Source organism: Diabrotica undecimpunctata, chromosome 6 (genome assembly GCF_040954645.1).
Source record: "Diabrotica undecimpunctata isolate CICGRU chromosome 6, icDiaUnde3, whole genome shotgun sequence".
Taxonomy (NCBI): Eukaryota; Metazoa; Arthropoda; class Insecta; order Coleoptera; family Chrysomelidae; genus Diabrotica; species Diabrotica undecimpunctata.
In genome coordinates this window covers 120,747,253-120,769,514 of record NC_092808.1, presented here as the reverse complement: position 1 = coordinate 120,769,514, position 22,262 = coordinate 120,747,253, and positions in this window count along the sequence as shown.

Genomic DNA, 22,262 nt, shown 5'->3' with positions numbered 1-22,262 from the left:
GGTTTTTATATTACCGTTTAGAAAACGCCATTTTAAAGGTTTTTATATTACTTATAAGTTTTTTCTCGTGTCAAATTTGATTCAAATGGTTTAGTTTTTGCTGATAACGAAAAAAGCGAAAATTTACCGTTTTTTGACCTTAAATTGTTAATTAATTAAGTTCAAAAAATCGACTACTGGAAACATATAGGTTCTTGTTACAGAGGAGGTCCATACTACTTAAACAACTGTCGGTTTCCTGGCCGGACGAGTGTCACGAAAAAAAAGCTTATTTCCCTGGGCTAATATGCTAAAAACAATATTAGCTTGTTACTAAGAGTTTATTTCTTTTTGTTACAGGTAACATTTTACTCAATATATTTTAAATGTAAGTATATAACGTAAGTTTGTTACAATTTGGTAAAAAAGAGTAAAAGAGAGAGAGAGAGAGAGAGAGAGAGAGAGAGAGAGAGAGAGAGAGAGAGAGAGAGAGAAAGAGAACAATTTTTTTCCAGTTCCCTATATTTTTTTAAAAATGGTGTGTATTAGCAAAAGTGATAATAATTTAAACAAAATATCATAAATTAAAAATCTAAGTAAAGGTTATAATTACATTATTTCTTTATAATTCATTAATAAAACCAAGAAAACATTACATTGGTATTTTTATTTTCCATATACTTACTTGGATATTGGATACTTGGATACTGTGAATAATAAATTCTTCTTTTTTCATATTTAATCTTTTAAAACATTTTCATGCTGGCAATATAATTGTCAAAAACAAGTTAAATTACAAACTAATTTTCTTTCTAATGGTTGGTCATGACATTAACAGTTATTTATACTTTTTAATGGTTGCTATTCTAAATTGTTTACAATTTAGAATAGCTATTGGGAATCGGCTAACGTACTGGCGCAAGTTTGCGATATATGTGTGATCAATTCACACAACGGTTTAATAAACGTTCTCCAAGTAATGCTGTAATTTTGAAGGTTATTAAAAAGTTCTGAAATACCGATAACGTATTGTGCGAACGAAGAGAAAACTCGGGGCGTCCCATAATAGTTAACAACAACAATAACCAGGAATGTGTTTTTCAGCGAATCTTGAAAAATCCGAAATCCGACAAGACAATGATAGCATTGCATCTTGGCTTAAAAAAACTTCTTTGCAAAGAATCCCGGAGGAGCTGGGTACATTTTCGTATGTGATCTAGGTACATCAACAATTACATCCTCAGGATTATCGCAGTAGAGTGGAATATTGCGCCAGAATTCTTGCGTTACAGTATGAATATCCTGAGTTTTTTCATTCGTTTTCCAAACGAAACACATTTTCATTTGTCAGACCATATAAATTGTAGCACAAATCGATTTCTAGGTTTTACCAGACCAGATAAAGTTCAAGAAGTTCCTTTATATAGTGCAAAAGTGAGTGTCTGGTATGCAGTTTCGAAACACGGAATCATTAGTCTGTACTTTATCGAACGAAATGGTAGGCATGTCATACTTAATCAACAGAGGTACATACAAATTTTATCACCATTATTATTGATCTACGTGGGCGTAATTTGGCATTTCGAGACCGAATTTTGCAGCAGAACGGGGCAACTTGTCATACTGCTGTAGCAATTCGTCAATATCTTGTGGGACATTTTCCAAGCAGATTCATTTCATGATTTACTGACCTTCTTTATCCATTACATTCTCTAGACCTTACACCACCAGACGCATACATTTGGGGTATGGCTAAAACTTGCTTTCTTAAACAGCTACCACAAGCCATCTGTGAATCAAAGGATGCCCTTAGATCCTTCTGCGCAGACCTGAGACAACCCTAATTCCATACCATGACGATAAACCTGAAACACGAAACACCTGGTATGAAGTCTGTCTTGAACGAGGAGGAACACATTTAGAACATGTAATAAAGTTTCAATTATAATAGAACATGTAATAACGTATCAATTGCTAAAACAATAAAATAATTAAAAGTTCAGTACTGTTTATTTTGGGCTATACTATATATATATATATATATATATATATATATATATATATATATATATACATAAACTAAGGAACACTCGAAGAGTGGTGGGTTTTTTGCGAGGTCAATCCAATTGGATTGACCTCACATGCTATATTCTTTGGTTTACTAAACCAATCACTGGGGGAAAAATGGTGATCTTAACCACCTTTTTCTTTTATTTTTTGGCTTTTTAATGACAAGTTTTCACCCAAATTTATCATATTTTTTAAATGTACCGCTCTATTGCACTAGAGGTTGGTATTTCGCCTTGCTGTTCTGTCATATTTTGACCTCAAGGCCACTGTCTTTTCACATTGTTGGCGTGGGTGTTACACATGTTAATTCATTTACTTGCGGCACTCAGTAAGCTAAAGACTGGTAACTTCATTTTTACTTTTAAATACTATATTTTAATCTTAACTTATTCAATAATGTTACCTAAAGTCAAAATTAAATTTAACTGATAATACATTGTTGGAAGTGCATCTCATGATCTTTCTAGTTCTCTACATATCAATTTTAATGTTTTTTACTTAAGTTTTTTATAATAATTTTTTATATACATGTATGATTATCACATGTTCTTTTGCTGTGCTATGTCTGTTAATTTGCAAACTGTACCTAGTTTCAATTAATTGTTTATACAACTTTATCTCTAAATGTCCATTATCGTAAGCTTTTTCATACATTTAATATCATTGACTGCTACATGTCTTTTTAAGGTAACACACATGTTATAACTTCTCTATGGATGTTTGGTTTTTCATATTGTTCTTTTTAGATGAACTGATGATGCTTTCTGAGCAGAAAGCGAAACGTCTTCAATAAATAGATAAAGTAGCCACCTTCTTTGTCTTTTATTTCTCCACTTTGACCAAAAAACCCACCACTCTTCGAGTGTTTCTTAGTTTATATTGGATTGACGGTCGTACTCCTTTTCTCGATCTATATATATATATATATATATATATATATATATATATATATATATATATATATATATATATATATATATATATATATATATATATGTACAATAAGTACTTCACTTTAAGTGCTCCGCTAATGTTTTACCTGGGTCAAGGAAACTTCTTAAAAGGTCCAAACTAATAAATCCAATGTCCCATCATCAGCGGTATGGAATAATGTTAGTCAATTAAGGAGCGGCGTCTGTAAACACGCGGACGCGTTCTAAATTACCGCCACCTCGGGAGTTCTATGAAGGGTAAATATTGTTTTAATGGAGGTTCATGTTAATACCTATATAAATTATTAGCAAATATGTCTTGTCGTATCTGGCGGAGATTGAACATATATGATGAAATGAGCTCGTTAAAAATAACTACGGGAAAATTTATTCGCCAAACTTTTAGACTTTTAATATATTATTAAAATATACTCTAAAGTGTCATAAAATGTAAGTTTGAATGTGATGTACATTAACCTCAATCTAATAAGGCGTTATTATAATATTGATTTTTGTGTGTTTATTTTTATAAATAGTGAGCTTTGTATTAACGAAGCCTTTCGAAATACGATAAATCGGTAGCTTGAGATTTACTAAAGGTATTATTACAAATCTAATATAAAAAAGACATATTTTCAATATTTTTTTCCCGCTTCCTATATTATATACTATTTAACTTTACTATTTTTTTCTTGTTTTCTTTCTTTCTTATAAATATATATTATTAAGCTTTTCGGTAATATAATTAAACTCTCAACGAGTATAATTTTGTTTTGTTTTACAATAATCATTAAATTTACAGATGGCCCCAAAAATGATTCCTGAAAAACTCGATGATTCATGGCAGACAGATTATCTTTAGGTTGGCAAGTCTGAAATAAAAAAAGTAAAATAAATAATAAAAAGAGTCTTACATAAAAACTCAACAGCTATATTAAATAATCGACAAAAAAACAAAATGGCAAAAATTTTAAATTTTGTTTTGACATAAACAAAACTTTTTCTTTACATTTTAACCCTCCATCACTTGCACCATTAGAAAAAATCTAACATTTTTAAATATTTCGCCATAATTTTCGAAATATTGCTTCTTTTGGGTTCTGCAACCGTGAATAATTCTATGAAGTATTCACGGAAATAATGGTGGGAGTACCTATTATCTTATAGCCGACTGCAGTTTGATTTTTAGAGAGATCACTTAAGGAAAATTATAATATTGTCAAAAAAGGTAAGATTTTTAGTCTATTATAGATTGTTGAACATCCGTTATTATAGGCGCTATTTTGGTTTAATGCAGGTACATATGGACAAGAAAATGAAAAACCAGTTACTAAAATGGTATTAAGAGATAGACACCGATATGGAACCACTAGATTCTGATAAGAACTTAAGTGATGTTCGTTCTGAACACAGTATCCACAATACAGATTCTGAGCAGTCCACACAAGATCTACCCAGTGACCCTGAAGATGCCATAGAAGAAAGCGGCCAAGATGATGGTTATCCAAGATTTTATGGCAAAGATAAAACAACATGGTTGAAATATAAGAAAGACACTCCCAAAGGTAAAACCAAAGCTTGTAATATTGTTACGACCTTACTTGGGGTAAAAGCAAAAGCAAAAGGCGCCAAAACCATATTAGAATGCTGGAAATTATTTTTCTCGGATGCTATAATCAATAATATTGTAAAATATACAAATCAAAAACTGGACATGATGAGAGTGTTTTATACTCGCCCTAGGGATTGTTCTGCTATTGACTACGAGGAAATGCAAGCATTTATCGGAGTTTTGTTCCGTGTTGGGGTAAAGAGAGCGCAACATTTAAATACTGATGAACTCTGAAAATTAGATGGCACAGCTCCAGATATTTTTGCAGCTACTATGTCCAAGAAAAGATTTCACCAAATAATTCAAACTATAAGATTTGACAACGCCACTAAGAGGCACTAAAATTCGGCAGTTGATAATCTTGCACCCATTCAAAAAATATATGAAATGTTTGTCAATAACTGTTTATCTGCATACACTCCTGGATTCTATGTGACCGTAGATGTAATGTTGGAAGCGTTCCGTGGTCGATGCGAATTTAGGCAGTATATAGCCAATAAGCCAGCGAAATACGGAATCAAGATTTATGCCTTGGTAGACGCCAGAGCATTTTTCACACACAATCTCGAAATTTACCCTGGCAAACAACCTGAAGGACCATATCAACTACCCAACGATGCATTAAGTGCAGTAAGAAGACTTATACGACCCATAAGTGGAACCGGTCGAAATGTAACTACGGATAATTACTTTTCCTCTGTACCCTTAGCCAACTCGTTATTAAACGATCATTGCTTGACAACGATAGGTAGTTTGCGTAAAAACAAACAACAAATTCCCGCTGAGTTGACAAGCGTAAACGAAAGACCTTTATGTAGTAGCATGTTTGCATATGGTGGCCATGGAAACAAGTGTATACTTGTATCATATGTGTCAACAAAAAATAAGAATGTACTACTACTTTCAACACTACACAGCGGTGGTTTCATTGATGAAAACACCAAAGAGCATACCATGAAGCCAGAGATTATTACTGATTACAACCTCACAAAAGGCAAACTGGATGTTGTTGATAAAATGAAGGCAGAATACTCGGTGACTCGATTTAGCAATCGCTGGTCGTTTACTGTTTTTTGCAGGATACTAAATATTTCAACTATAAACAGCCAAATAATTTACAATAATAAATGTAACATTTCGAAGAAGCTACATTGCGGAGCTTGGCAAGTAACTTTTATTGTCTCATCTTCAACGACGTTCCAATATCCCAAATCTGCCCTTTCAATATCCAAGATGGCGTCGACTGAGAAGGACTTGTTAAGTTGTTTGTGTATTCACTGTGTTAAAAAAGTGAGTAATGGGCTAAAATGTGTAAATTGCTCCTTATTAGCTCACCCCAGCTGTGCTAAAAGAATGAAAAATGTAAAAATTGTCGATCAAGGCATGATCTGTTGTGATTCAAATTTAAAGGTTGTCAGTGAGACTAGTGCTGAACTCGTAATTACTGAAGATGTGAATATTATTGAAGAAGATGTCTTAAAAAGGGAAGTAGAATATTTAAAAATTATACTTAGTCACAAAAATTTTATAATTCGCGAACTCCAAGAAAAAATTAAATTAATCAAAAATAATGGAGTAAAAAACGTAAACAACCAGTTTCCTCTATACCATTTGCCGAGCGAAACCTCTGATGGTAATTTAAGTGACCTCGAACCAAGCTTAAGCTTAAGGTCACTGAATGTTAAAGTAGCTGAAAATAATACGAATGTGTCAGAGGTGGATGCAAAACCCAGTCATTCGAAGTCCCCTTCACCTGGCCTGACTGTTATTAGTGATAATACTGGTGAGGTTAAAAGTCAATTTAAAACAGCTGATAACAACCAAATTGTAAACAATAATAAAAATCATATATTTAACAAGAAAGATATTAGCCGCGCTATTCACGATGCCGTTAATCAACAAAAAAATTTAGATATACAAAATTTAAAAGAAACTGATGGTGAAATTAAGAGAGATGAGTGGTTGACTCAGAATCGTCGTAAACGTAGACGTCAATATTTAATTGGTGGAAATGAGATGGAAAAGTCGGTGGAGTCCGTTCCAAAATTTGTGTCGTTGCATGTCACACGTCTTAAACCGCAAACTACCCCTGATGATTTACATAAAATGTTAGCTGTATCATTTCCTGAAGTCCAATGTATGGTACACAAATCAAAAATGCCTGAAGCATATACTTCCATGAAGGTCACCATTAATCAAGAAAACCTAAAGAGAGCTTGGAACAAAGATGTTTGGCCAAAGGGTGCAGTGGTATCTAAGTTTTTTGTGAAGAGGAGGATGCCAATGTAACTGGATCCTCTTCAAAAAGTATTATTAAATTTAAAAATTGTTTAAATGTCATTCACTATAATGCTCAATCGTTACATAACTCTTTTCTAGATTTTGAAGTTCTGCTTAATGATATTTCAGCTGATTGTTTGTGTCTTAATGAGCACTGGCTTTTACCTGATGAGCTACATACTGTCAATATTAAAGGCTATCGTATTGTTTCTGGATTTTGCAGGACGGTCAAGTCTCATGGAGGTGTAGGTATATATACTAGGAATAACGTAAGTTTTAATCATTTGAATCTTGAAAATCTCTCTTCTGAACAGCATTGTGAGATTACAGGTATTTTATTGAATAAATCTAATGTGCAGCTTATCACTGTCTATCGTACTCCAGATGGTGATTTAGACAAATTCTTTACCATTATGGCTAAAGCTCTTAAAAAAATTAATGTCCATAAACCTGTTATAATTACGGGTGACTTTAATGTCCATTTTAATGAAACAGATATCAGAGCTTTAAAACTCTGTAATTTTTTTAGATCTTACAATATTACAAAAAAAGTTAAATTTAATACTCGAGGTAATAGATGTCTTGATAATGTTTTCACAAATATTGATGGTACCACAAAACCTGTGGATCTCACTCACACATCTGACCACAGAGGTATTTCCTTTCAGATAGCTTACTCATCCACAAATTGTGCAACCAGAGTTTGTTATAGACCTATCACAGATGAAGGACTCTTCAATCTGAACCAGATTCTGCTAAATTGCAACTTTAATTTTGTATACAATGATAATTTGGATATTAATTTAAAATTTAAAATGCTAATTGATGTGTTATTAAATTCCATAAATATCTCTTTTCCAGAAAAATCGAAATTGCTGAATAAAAACAATCCAGGTAAAAAAGTAAACTGGTTCAATGACACTTTGAGAAAAATGCGTGAGAGACTTCAATTTATTATAGCAATAAATAGAAACGATCCCATTGCTGCACCTAGAAGTACCATTATCAAACTTAGAAAAGAGTACAGGGAAGCCATCAAACTTGCAAAAATTATTGCAAATGATAGGTTTATAAAAAATTCTGGCAACTCTCAACAAGCTATGTGGAAACTAATTAATGGTAACAAACATAAAAATGTTTTCTTCACTGATAATTCTAAACTCAATGCAGATAGTTTTAATAGCCACTTTTGCTCAACTGCTGAGAGAGTAATAAATGAACTTGAGGTTCCTCAGCTAACTCTTGATGACTATTTAAAGTATATACCACAGAAAAATATCCAGTGTTTTAGCTTTCAGCCAGTGAACTTTAGTGAAGTTGACTTAGCTATTACAGAAATAAACAATAGTAACAGCAAAGATCCTGATGGGTTTAACACAAAAATTATTAAATCAATAAAAGATATAATTGTTCAACCTCTAACAACTTTAATAAATCAATCAATATCTTGTAATACTTATCCTCATGTTTTCAAAACTGCAAAGGTAGTACCTCTGTTTAAGAATAAAGGCTCTATTGATGATTATAACAACTATCGACCCATTTCTTTGTTGCCCATTTTATCAAAAGTTTATGAACGAATTTTAAAAAATCAAATTATTCTACATTTTGAATCTAATAAACTGTTTGCCATAAACCAGTACGGATTCCGAAAAAATAAAACAACAACTTTAGCTATTGATCATTTCACTAGTAATGTTTTGGAAGGGTTTGAAAAATATCTTGATACTCTTGCATCGTTTTTAGATCTTACTAAGGCTTTCGATTGTGTCACACATAGTATTTTGCTTAGAAAACTTCCTTATTATAATTTTCATAGTGATGCTATTCAACTAATTGATTCATATCTATCAAATCGTGATCAATATGTTCACTTCAACCAGTGTGATTCTCAAAAACAATCTCTGTTGTTTGGTGTCCCTCAAGGCTCGGTTTTGGGTCCAGTATTATTTCTTATCTATATTAATGATCTAGTTTACTCTCAAAATGAAACAGTTAACACTGTTTTATTTGCTGATGACACTACTTTCTATACAAGCTATCACCCTTCTGAATTCGACATCCTTGATTACCAAGCATCTGAAAAAAACTTATTCAATTGGTTTTTAACTAACCGTCTTTCTTTGAACAACTCTAAATCACAAAGTGTTAATTTTACTCTAAGAAATAACACTTGCGTTGAAAACGCTGCTCTACCACAATGTGTAACCGGAGCGAAGTTTCTGGGGATATATTTGGATGCAGGATTAACCTGGGAACAACATATAGTTATTCTATCGAAAAAGCTTTCCCGACAACTTTTCCTCTTTAGGAACCTTGTACAGGTGACTTCCAGGGAAACTATTTTAACAGCCTATCATAGTAATTTTCATTCTCATCTGACATATGCTATTCTCTCCTAAGGTCACTCTTGTCACATTGATAAAGTGTTTGCGCAACAAATAAAGTGTGTTCGTATTATCTCTGGGCTCTGTTATAGAGCAGATTGTAGAAACTCCTTTAGAGCTTTACAAATTTTGACTTTACCTTGTGTATATATTATGCAGTGTCTGTTGCACATTAAACAAAATCTTGGTCAATACAATGCGCATTTAGATTTTCACAAGTATCCCACCAGATTTAATAATAATCTTATACCAGAATTTAGCCGTCTTGAGAGATCCAGAAATGGATCAAAGTATTTAGCCATAAAATTCTATAACTTAGTGCCAGCTAGAATAAAAGCTCTTAATTTTCATCAGTTTAAGGCGAAAATTAAGAGTTACTTTATAGTGAATGCCTTTTTTACGTATGAGGAGTATTTTACCTCCAACTTTAATTTGTTGTAATTGTTGTAAGTATATTTTAAAACACTGTATTTATGTTTTGTGTTTATATTTATGTGTTTATTAACTATATTGACATATTTTATCTTTGACTTGTAAAAAATACTTTTGTATTGATGTATTACCAATAAACCATCTATCTATCTATCAGTTGAGACTCAGGATCCGAAATATAACCCGAGAAAAGCCATTAGTTTTTCAAGGGGCAACTCCAACTATAAAACCAAGATGTTCTTTTTGCCCTGTAAGGAAGAACAGGTTTACCCAACATTATTGTACTAACTGTACGCATAAAACTTATTTGTTTTGTTCTATGGTAATGTGTATATTTTTTAGTTTACCTTGTAGTTTTTTTTGCAGTTTTGTTTTAAAAAAATATAAGTTTATCGTTTTTTTGTGAGTTAATAGCCAATGAACTTAACCAATAAGTACTAATGACCCATTTATTTGACCTATACCCATATGTTAGATAAAATCTAACACGCGAGTGATGGCGCAATTTTTTGAGGTGCGAGTGATGGCGGGTTAAGATCAAATTTTGATGAATTTATAATGATAATACTGTGCAGAATACATTAAACAAAATACGCCGCCATTTAATAAAATCCATCGATTTTCTTCGGAGATTAACTGTCACACAGTTAAAAAAACATGAATAACTATCTAACTATAAGAATAAAAGAAACTACACAGGAATGCTAGTATGTTCTTATTTAAAGATGACTAAAGAATGGAATACTTGGTACCCATCGTCAAATGCCCTGATAATGTAATTATGATACAAAATAAGGTTTGTAGACATTTACTCTGCATAAATGCATGTTGCTCATTAAACAAGAGATTCCGACAATGCCAAGTAAGATATATGTTTAGTATTAGTTCAAAGAATACAGATAAGTTAGATTACATAACATCAGATCTATAGTTTTTTTATATTGTCCCTGTTACCGTTTTTAAATATCGGAGATATATAACTGCCACTCTACTTACTAGGAAAGGTGTGCAGTCTCAAAGATAAATTAGTAATACTTAGTAGAAACATGGCATTCACGATATATTTACTACAAATCTCATCATCCATTCTCCTATAAGTAGATACAAATAAATGAAAAATAAAGACCCCAGTATTGAGCCTTGAGGTACACCCATCGTACATTGAAGTGGCCTCGACCTTATATTTTCCACTGTGACTACTTGAGTTCTATTACTTAGTTAAGATAGGGCCCAATTGTACGGTATACCACGCACTCCAATACCCTGCAATTTTTGTAATAAGAGTTTACGATTAACCGTATCAAATGCACGACTAAGGTCATAAAAAAGACCCAACACATTTAATTTAACATTAATGCTTTATAAATAAATTAAAGACAGTCAGAAATAGCAGTGTAACGTTCCAACGAACATTCATTGGACGTCAATCTATGACGTGCCAACGAATATTCATTGGGTGCCAATTTGTAACCCTTCGAGGCTCAATTTGTAACATCCCAACGTTGAGCTGATGTTGTCAACTTGTAACCGCAAACCTTAGTTTGCTGCTACAACCCGACTAACATCACTAACAACGTTGGAGCGACAAATCGTTTCCCGTTGGGACCAATTTTTTACGTCATAACCCCTAATGTATCAATTGCAAAATTGCTACATTAGACGTTATACGAAACACTCCCTGGCTAGCTCACTCAGGACGTGAATATGGCCTACTCTGGAGCAACACACGCAAACAAGTAAAAAGAAGAAACAATACACAGGTAAATTAACACATGTTTATTAAAATATTAAAAAAAAAATGACAGAAAAATACATGTTTAAATATGATATTGAATTTAAATAAAAATTATTCGACTTCTTGCTACAGTGTTACATTATAGTAAAAAAAATGTTTGTCACCAAATCCTAGGTTTTATCCTGGTCTTTTCTGCTATGGTTGTTAGCAAGCCATGTTGTTAGCTGTGGATTTTTTTGCCCCGGAGTCAACTCTCCTATCGGAATGATAGTGCCATTCTCAGGCCGGTTGGTCTTCTGGATGTTAATAGAATTTGACCCGCACCTGAGAAATGTATCCCGGAGGTTGACTAAAATGAAGAAAAACACAGCTTGCTTCAGAAAATGGTGAAACCAAAATGAGAGACCTTGCTTGGGGGATGAATAGGTGACCAATCAAATTTAACAAAAATTTTATCATTATTCACCCAAGCAAGTCGAGAAACAATTCTTATTTATGTATTTATCAAAAGCAAATAAGTAAAAGTAAGGATATATAATATTTTAAAGCAAATGGTAATCACTTTTTACAACTGAAATATTCTAATATTAATTAAAAAGCGGATTCGGTAAAAATGACAAGATATATTTATTGAAAAGCTAGATAATTTAGAATTTAGAAACATTTCTATATAGAAATGGTAGTTTGTCAAAAGTTAATTATTATTAAAATCAAAAGAAATTATTAAGGATTTAAAATTAATATTTAAAACTATAAAAATATTCGTAAAACTTTTACATACTATATTAAAGAAACTATATATTTCTTATCGCTAGTTTTTTATATAAAATAAAAAACATAAGAAATATCCACAAAAATATGTACCTACTTACATACCATAATCATAAATAATGATCTTAGAATTTTCAAAGTTAAAATTATAAAAAGATTTTTATACAATAGGTAGAATCAGGAAACCGATAAAATATATTATACTCTTACCTCCTAATCAGGAGTCGACACAACAATTGGTTATTGTACTTTTACAGAAGTCATGAAGAAAATCGACATTTTTAGAAATAGAAGCCATTATATCGACTTTTGTATCGAACGGGAAGGGGGAAATGTCAACAAAAAGGAGTCTTTGACAGACAGTTAACCAACAATGCAATGACAATGTCACTAGCATTAAACTAAACAGAGAATAAAGATGGCACCTCTCGTTCCAAAGTAACAGAAATAGAGATGAATATAAAATTCATTCTTGAGAAACTTGAGTAAAAGATAAAAATGATGATTATTAAGAAAATAGGAAAGGTAGATACTGAAATATATATATAAAGAAGATAGATTTGGACGCCAACTGGTTTTTATACCAAATACCAGTAAAAATGAAAAGAGAATAATGAATCAATTAAGTAACGACATAATTCTGATACAATCTATATCTGAGAAAATATATAGAAAAATAAGAGATACAATGGAGGATATAGAAGAATATAAATTATGACAGAAGATATGGAAATTGGAGAATAGAATTAACGAAATATATTAACATAAGAAAGAAAGCAGGCAATGTAGCAGTTATAACGCTACAGCAGTATTTGTAGTTTTCTTTTTTCTAAACCCGTTTTGAATAACAGGTAGAATTTTAAAATGTTCTAAATAATCTGTTAATCTATTTGCAAAGGCTGCTTCAAATATTTTAGAGAACTGACTTGACACAAAAATCAGCCTATAGTTTGCAATATCCGTTGCAGATCCTTTATTTTTAAAAATAGGGATTCCTTTCGATTCCTTTAGATCTGGAAATATTCCGCATGTAAATGATTCATTTTTGAGGTAAGATAGTGGTAAATCAGTATAAGTGGCAACATGTTTCAAAGCTTTTCCATCAATTTCGTCTACCCCTGCAGCTGTTTTAGAAGCAATTTTTAATAAAATAGATATAACTTCTTTTTCAGTGGTTGGTGATAAAAAGAAACTTGAATTGAATTGGTCAATTTGTATGGTACGGTTAACAACTGATAGTTCATTATTTTTTACAGCATTAATTAAATAATTGTTGATTTGATCAGCTTTATGATAATTTTGTTAGTAACCGTTGTTACTAAAAGATAATAAATTTTGATTTGATTGACAGTTTTTAACTCTATTTTTATTAATTATTTTCTAACTTTCCTTCATTAAATTATTGCTATTTCTAAATTCATTATCATATTGTTCCTTTTTATGTTTTTTAACAGTTTTTTGATATTCTTGTTTAAATTTCTTGTATCGTTCCGAATACTGTGGGTTATTGAGTTGTTTTCTTAATCGATTTATCTGACACAATTGATCATGCAAACCCTTAATATGAGGTGCAAACCACGTTTTTTGTTTTGGCCTGGTCGTTATTCTACGTTTTATAAAAGAAGTATTATACTAATATAAGAAAGTATCATAAATTATTGAAATTTTTTCTTCAAAACTACTAGCCACATACAGATCACTCCGATCAATATTAGCTAAAATATTTTAAAAAGTTATTAAGTTGGCATCGCATAAGTTTCTGGTAAAAACAGTTTGAGAATTTTTTCCAGTAACTTTCATATTAAAAGCACATAATTGATAAGTATGATCTGATAGAATTGTGTCACATGCACTCACCTTTTGAACATCAAAATTGGAACAAATAGTTGTCAATACACGTTGAAGAACTTTTTGTAATTCTAGTAGGTACATTTATGAGAAATTTAATGTTGTATTTTAAAAATAAGTTTATTAGAATATTTTTCTGATTGCTATTTTATAAAAAATTGATATTAAAATCTTCACATATAACGTAAAAATCATTTTTGTTATAAATAATTTGCAACAATAGTTCTAACTTCATAATAAAAGTATTAAAATTTACACTATAAGGAGGTCTGTATATAGTTACAATAAATAAATATTTTTTACTTCCATGAACTTTAAATTTTACTCCACATAGTTTAACTTTGCTTTCAATACACCATTGACGTAAATTTAGCTGTTCAACACTAAACTTATTATTTACAAATATGCACACATCTTCACTTTCTTTATCATTTCTTGCGAAATAAGACACTAAATTGAAGTTTTCAATATTGGTTACTTTAAGTTTATCTTCTTTCAACCAGTGTTCACTTGAAGTATCAAATTTATATCGTAAGATTTACGTGCAAGTCCTCCCTGTATATTACAGTGTAAAATAGGGAAATATAAGTTTGTTGGTTTACTTGCATTAATACTTCGACTTCGGATATTTTGATGAACTATGGAAGTTTGACATTTACTTTGGGTTTGAGGGTGCCTAACGAAGAAATTACTTAAAAATCCTCGGAGCGACGATTATATTGTTGGTATTTCCGGAAATCGAAACGATTGTAAGCGACAGATCTTGGCCAAGTCGACGGTTTATAGATTTCTTTTTTTAATTCGAAGTTGACACCATACATAAAACCTTTGTTTTGGTTTTCGTTAGTTGGTAGTTCTCTAATAATAATATCAGCCTCTTTAAACACCTACTGATCTTTTAGATAATCGAAGATTATAGGTTTAACTAATTTATAAAACTATAATAGGATTATTATAGTTTTATCATTTTCACCGTAGTTCTTTTTTGTTTGTCTAGTTTTCTTCTTTCAGTGGACTAACGTAAAATCATCATTGTCTTCTTCTATATCTTCATTTATATTTACTTAAGTTTGCATACTATTCAGCTGTGCATTACAAAGTTCTGCAGATGTTGAATTATTTTCAGGGCTTCTACTACTTTCGGCAACAGTTGGCAACACCGGTGTTTGGAATTTATTTTTAATTTGGAGTTAATTGTTTAATACGACTAAGGTGTTTTTTGTTTGTTTCATTTAAAACTGGTTGTTTAACAGGTTCAGTTTTTGATTCCATTTGGCTTATCTTATATTGTAGATAACGACTGTTTTGTTTTAAAAGATTTTGTTTTTAGTAAGTTTTATAATATTTTCTCTTTTTGTTTTATAATATTTTAAAAAAGCTCATTTTCTTTGTATAGATCGGGTTTACCTTGGAAATTCTCCTCAACGTCATTAGATTTCTCGTTTGTTTCATAGCAAATTATTCGTGTGTCACAAATTTTGATGCACTGAAGCTTACTTCTGGTTGCACATGACAAATGAAAAACATTTCCACACTGTACACAAACTAAGATTTTATTAGCTTTATTTTAACAGCACTTAAATTGTTTCTCTAGGAAATTTCCGTCACTAACTAGAGAGAGCACATTTAAACGCTGCTCACCAGTCGGCGCCATCTCGGGTAAGTTTGTCTTTTTTCTCTGTGTTAAAATCTATTAAATTAAATTTAAACGACTTAGTTCTTCTTAATAAACGTCTATAACCAAACTTTAAACTCACAATATCAAGTCATAAATACCACGTCAAAATTGGTGATTTACTAAATAGCTAACTTCTTTTATTTATCTGTTAATTTAATAACCTCATTTAATTAGGACATTTAGAATAAGTTTATCCTAAAAGTCGTTTACTAATATTTGACAAGAGTGTCCCCAGTTGTCCTTCTGTTTCCAGAAACCCAATCGGAAAATTTAATGTTAAAAATTGTAGCACCATCTCGTTTCAAATATGTATACTTAGTGTATCTTCGTTTTAACTATTGTATCTCTTTTTTGAGGCGGATATACGTGAATAAGTGTAAAATACATTGAAGTCTACCAGAAAGAAATTATAGAAGTATTTTCATCGAGTGGAAATCGAAACGTCAAATTTTTTACGAAAAATGTTATTTTTAATATAATCAATTGGGGTTTAATATCATATAAAGACAATTTTTTAACATATTTTCATCTTTTTCTCGCTGTATATACCAATACAAATTCTTATTTTTTCAGAAAAGGTAAATAATCTCTCAAATAAACCAAAACTAGGAAATATATTCTCTTTGAACAGACCACAACTTCAAGAAAGTAATAAATCAGGACGTTCGTTCCCCTGCTTTTTGGACCTAGGTAACGTAATTTACGAATATTGTCAACGTAGTTCAAGTGATGTCCGATAGAGGAAGGTATATTAGGGAATTTCATGCAGGTACAAAGCGAGGCTGTCCCAATAGGCACAAGTAAGGGCCGGAATAGCGTGCAGAATATCGGAAGGAGAGTCCGACGTTGTTCAGAATAGTCTGACAGTTAGGGCAACCAAGCATCTATCACTCTCGCAGATTTACAACTAATTTCGTATACAGCGGTAGCGACACGCGAAATTACCAGACCGTTGTCTGTTTCTTGTTTACAAGGAATTTCATTGTAGATGTTTCTGATTTTAAAGGTCGTGCAAAAACAGTCAATTTTATTTGATTAACTTACCGGTTACGAAGACAAAATTAATTTTATTAAGATAGTAGCTGCTGAAAATGGCTGTTTAACTTTAGTAAAATTTGTTTGGACGATGAATCTATAGTTTTAATACTATTTGAGAATGTATGCTTTAATTCAAATTCAGTATCTGCTATATAGGTGACAGCATTAAAAATGAAACTTATAAAATACTAATATCAAACACTGTGGACAACAGGTGCTATGTTTTTTTAATTTTGTGAGTGAAATTGAGAATTAGAACACAATATATTGTTTTTGTTTAACATTGCTATAAATAAAATACGATAGGGGAAACTGGGCAACAGTGAGACACTATTTTTTCATTTAACCATAAGTCCATTACTATGACATATATAAACAAAATTTCTTCAGGATTATACCCTCACATGCGTTCATTAAAAAACGAAAAAGTCAAATTTGAAAATTGCTCGGTTTGACTCTCGTGATTGTCATAAAGCAAAAGACTTGGATTTTGCTTCGAACTGGAGGTGTTTAGAATGAAGTGTTCCATTAGTTTCAAAAATAGCTCAGAATTCTTCCACCCGGACGGAGACGCAAGTCCTAAAGTACCAGGTGGAGCACCAGCAATCATGTGCTCCTTAAAAGTGACCGCATGGAAAAACCATCGCAGGTGGTAAATGATTTTCTGCAGCACTTACAATTGCACATGTTTTTACAAGCACGCCTTTTTCTCCACTCGTTATTTTATTGACTTACTTTACTCCTTTTTCAGCTAAAACTTTTGATGATTTTTATACAGTCACTGTAGCCGTTTCGTCAAGATTATAAATACGTGTTTTGTCGCTAAATCTTTCATTGCCTTTGATCGTATTGGATAAAATATCGAAGAACATATCTACTTTGTGCTTATTAAAGGATATAGCCCGTGATAGAGTTCATCCTTCGGGGGTTCTCAAAGTAATATTTGGATTTTTTCTTATAAAATTTTGCATCCATTTCTCTCCTGTCATTTTATTAAGGGACCATTGCAGAGGCGTCTTCAAATTGTTTGTGAATGCCAATTCGTATGCCAGTTTTCTGCAATCACTAAGAGGTAATCCATAGAATATCTGCGAGCTTTTAATAATGTAATCAGCAAGGATTTTTTCTTGATCGGTACTAAAGATCTTATTTACTGCGTAGTTAGGTGTACATCGAATAAATTCGTCTTCACTGGACTTTCTTTTTTGCACATATCTGAAAAAATAAATATTTCAGCTATTTGTAGAGCATTATTATGCACAATTAATTACCTAGCTAGGGTTTGGAAACTTATTTGTTCCTGTCTTGCTACAGGTCCAATGCTGCGACCAGTTAGTACAGCTTCAACTGCCCTTCTCATGCTTTCTCCAGAGAATGTTTCATGATTTGTCTTTCTCGGTGAATTTCTGGGCATTTTGAAAAGTTTCTTTTAGGTATAATACTAGAAATTTTAGAAAAAAAAATACAAAATGTAATTTTCTAAAAGTATAATTTGTAATGGTTGTTCGATATGTATTACATCATGCGTTTCTTTTACATTTGTATATTTACATATAGTTTTACATTTTTTAGCAAAAATTTAAAATTTCATCATAAGTAATCAATTTTCAATCGATTACGTTGTTTTAGTAGAACTACTGCATAGCCATTAGTTTCTTAAACCATAATTTCAATTAGGGCATCATCGACCTATAACTAAAAACAATTTAAAGGTGTTTTGTGGTATCCGGAATATTATAAACGTACTTTACAATACAACAATATCCTTTGTAAAATGTTTAAGTCTTTCAGATAATACATTGCCGAAGATCTTATACGCAGATGCTAATAGAGTAATGCCTCTTTAGTTCTTACACTCCAGTTGATCCCCCTTTTTATGCAATGGACATATTATTCCCTTCGGCCACTCTTCTGGTACCCATTCATTCTGCCATATAAGTACTATTAGTTTATGGATTGCTGCAAAAAGTTGATCACCACCTTTTTTATACATTTTCGAACAGATGTCATCGATTCCTGGGGCTTTATTGTCTTTGAGTTTTAGGATCGCATTTGACACTTCTCTTCTTGTTGGGTCTTCACTGTGTAGTTGACGTTGTATATTTTGTTCATTTTCTATATTGTACTCTCCTTCAATATCGTTTATATATAGATGTTCGCTGAAATGTTGTGCCCATCTGTTAAGAACTGAGTTTTTATCATGTAGAATTTCACCGTTAGTGTCTTTACAAATTTTTAATCGTGGTTTAAATTCTCGACGGCTAATATTTAAGGATTTGTAGTATTTCCTCGTTTCATTTTTATCGAATAAACTTTGTATCTCACTGAGAGTGTTCTGTTCGTATTCCCTCTTCTTACGTCGATGGATACGTTTTTCCTCTCTTCTAAGACGTCTATACTCTTTTTTTTTCTTCGTGTACAACCTGCGTCAATGGTTTTTTGATATGCTGCGTTCTTTCTATTTGTGGCCATTTCGCACTCATGATCAAACCAATGATTTCTTTTTTCTGACTTGGTTTTGCCCAATATTTCAACGGATTTCTGTAACACAATATCTCGTATATTTGCCCATAGTTGGTTAATATCTTCTTCTTCTTCTAAGTTTTTTGTCCTTATTTGGTCTTCTATTTGCTGTCTGTATATAGCCATTAGTTTCTTAAACCATAATTTCAATTAGGACATCATCGACCTATAACTAAAAACAATTTAAAGGTGTTTTTGTGGTATCCGGAATATTATAAACTTATTTCAGGCATACCTACTGCTAGTTCCACTAATTTTCTCCCACGAGACATTTTATAATTCAAAAAAGATCTTACTGCAACTGTGGTTCGACCTGAACTGATTTGATAGACAATACAAATAAGTTCTATATAATATGCAGATTTTTGTCGTATTTTCTATAAATCCGACATGGACCATAGGGTGGAGCTCAAATTTATTTTTTCGAATTTCATTTTTGCGGGGTGCGAAATTGATGCGTCTTCCCTTTTCGAATGAAAAACTTAAATGACATTTTTTCGTATATTCAGTCTGAAAAGTGCCCCAAGGTGATTGAAATTTTGGAATTTTGTAAAAAAATTTTTAATGCGACAGAGTCAACGATAATGTTTTTTATTCATTTATTTGAGCTATTAGGATTATAAATAATACGAAGAAAAAAAGAAAAAATAGTTAATACAAAATAAAAAAAATATGCTTAAAAATTCAAGAATAACATAAAAAATCATTATGAATGATAATCTTTCTTACTGTCAAATTTAGGCATCAAAAGGCATGATTTCAGCTTATTCTTAATAAATCCATCTCTCCTCTGTGGTCCACAGACGGCAGCACTTGCTTCTGTAACTAATTTGACACACCTTTCAGTGGATTGTGTGTGACACGGAATTTTTCTAATATTCTTCAGGATTTCATTTTCGACAAGCTGTGGCTCTATGATGGCCTGAGATATTATTTCTGTACTGATACTCTTCGTTAGTGGAGGTTCTGTCTTGGTTTTCCAATCTATCATATCGATATAATTATGAGCATCCATGTTTAAAGTAGGTACTTGGAAAATACGCAAGGCTCCGATGTTTGATGTCTCTCTGATCTTCAATATTCTGCGGAGTGCAAGTTCTCTGACGTACTGTCTGTTGTCGGCTAACATTCCTAGTAGTAAATTCTCTGAATATCCAAAAAATGCATTTCTCTGTACGACTGGGTCAATAATATTCTTCAAATGGTTTGGCAAATAGCGCGACAGTTTTATTGTATCATATAAATGTTTGGCACCAAAAATACACATTGGCTCAGTCTTGATCCTGAACCACATAGGAGCATAGACCGTTAAAATAAATGTGCTTAGTATAATTAGGTTTTCTGACGGAGTTTCACTTGAGACATATAATCTCAATATCCGGTTCGCCATTGTCAACCATCTAGAGTGAACTAGTTTACCAGGATTTTTTTTCGCAAAGTTTTCATCACAATGTCCAGTATTGATATACTGACATATTTGTAGTAGATACAGTTGATCGGTGCTTAACTCTTGTGTCGATTTGGTAATATCGGGTAACGCACATTTAATTGCATCAAACGGAACAACTGGTAACACTTCACAGTTAGTAACTGCCTTGCCAATGGGACCTGTGAAACCTTTTGGTAAATGTTGAAAAAGGTGACGCAATGGCAGTTCATTAGCGTGTAGTTGGCATACGAGCCATTGGAGGGGACGTTGAAACTTGATTCCCAATAAACGAATAACGCCACCTTTAATTCCTGTGTTCATGGCAGTCCCATAACAACCAATAGCCATTATTTGATTTGCATCGATGGACATGGAGGAAAGGAATGTCAGAATATAGTTGCAAATCGTTTTGGCGTCACCAGTTTTCAAAGAAATATGGCCTAGGTATTCAGAGTCGGGTTCTTTCAATATGGTAATATGCTCCTCCTGAATCACTCTTCTACGACCATCTTCGTGTATTAACGTTTTATCTTTTCTACCATCGTAAAATAATCCAATGATAGCACCAAAAATTGTAGGTTCACCTGTCAATGTAGCCCTAGCTTTAGAACGAGCTCGAGGAACTCTACTTCTGTCTATAACCCGTGATGAATCGTTATCAGTAATGAGACCAATGTCTTGGAAAGCTGCAGAAATTATTGCAGCTCCAGCACCATCTGAAACCCCATAACGATCTAATGTTCTGGTAACAACTGGAAATGTGACATCAGTCATAGTGAGTGAAGAAGTGGAAATAATTGATTGCGATTGGAAGTCCTCAATGTCACCGTTTTTCTTTAATGTATCTGACTGTCGAACATTCAGTCATATCTTTGAAGTTGTAGGTGATTTGGAAGTACTAGGAATGGATTCCACATCTATTTGCAAGGCTCTTTGTTCTTCACGTTGCTTTTGTTGGTGTAATCTATGTAAATTTACCTCATTTTTTTGTCGCTTCACGATCTAAACTACCAATAATCATTTTACGGTCAGTTCGTTGGTCGATTAAGAAATTTCGTTCTGGTATTGGAATTTTTCGGTTTCTAGGACAGCTGCAATCTGTGAACTATAAACATTTGCAAGTAGCAATATCAAACAATTTCTTGCTATCCTCACCAAACTTAAACTAAGCTTCTCTTTGTAACCAACTTCGTCCTTCCTGCCTTTATATGGTTTCAATAATGTTCTATACTTATCGTGGTAAGCTATAACTCTGGCTAATATTGTTTTGTGTTCTACGATGGAAATTGAAGCTCTGCGCCACATCTCCTCTACTCTTTCCGTCACAATTTCACGGGTTTTCCGCACACAGTTGTTATACTGTTTTTTATAGCTTTGAGATACGAATATAAACAGCTTCATCATATCTTTATACTTAGGTAACACATTTTTAGGGAGCTCACTACCAGAAACAAATATTGGACAAGTTACTTCACTCCGGAGTAATGCCATAGTTGTAATCTAATTATAGTAACTGAATTCACACAAAATTTGTCGCAACACTAAACT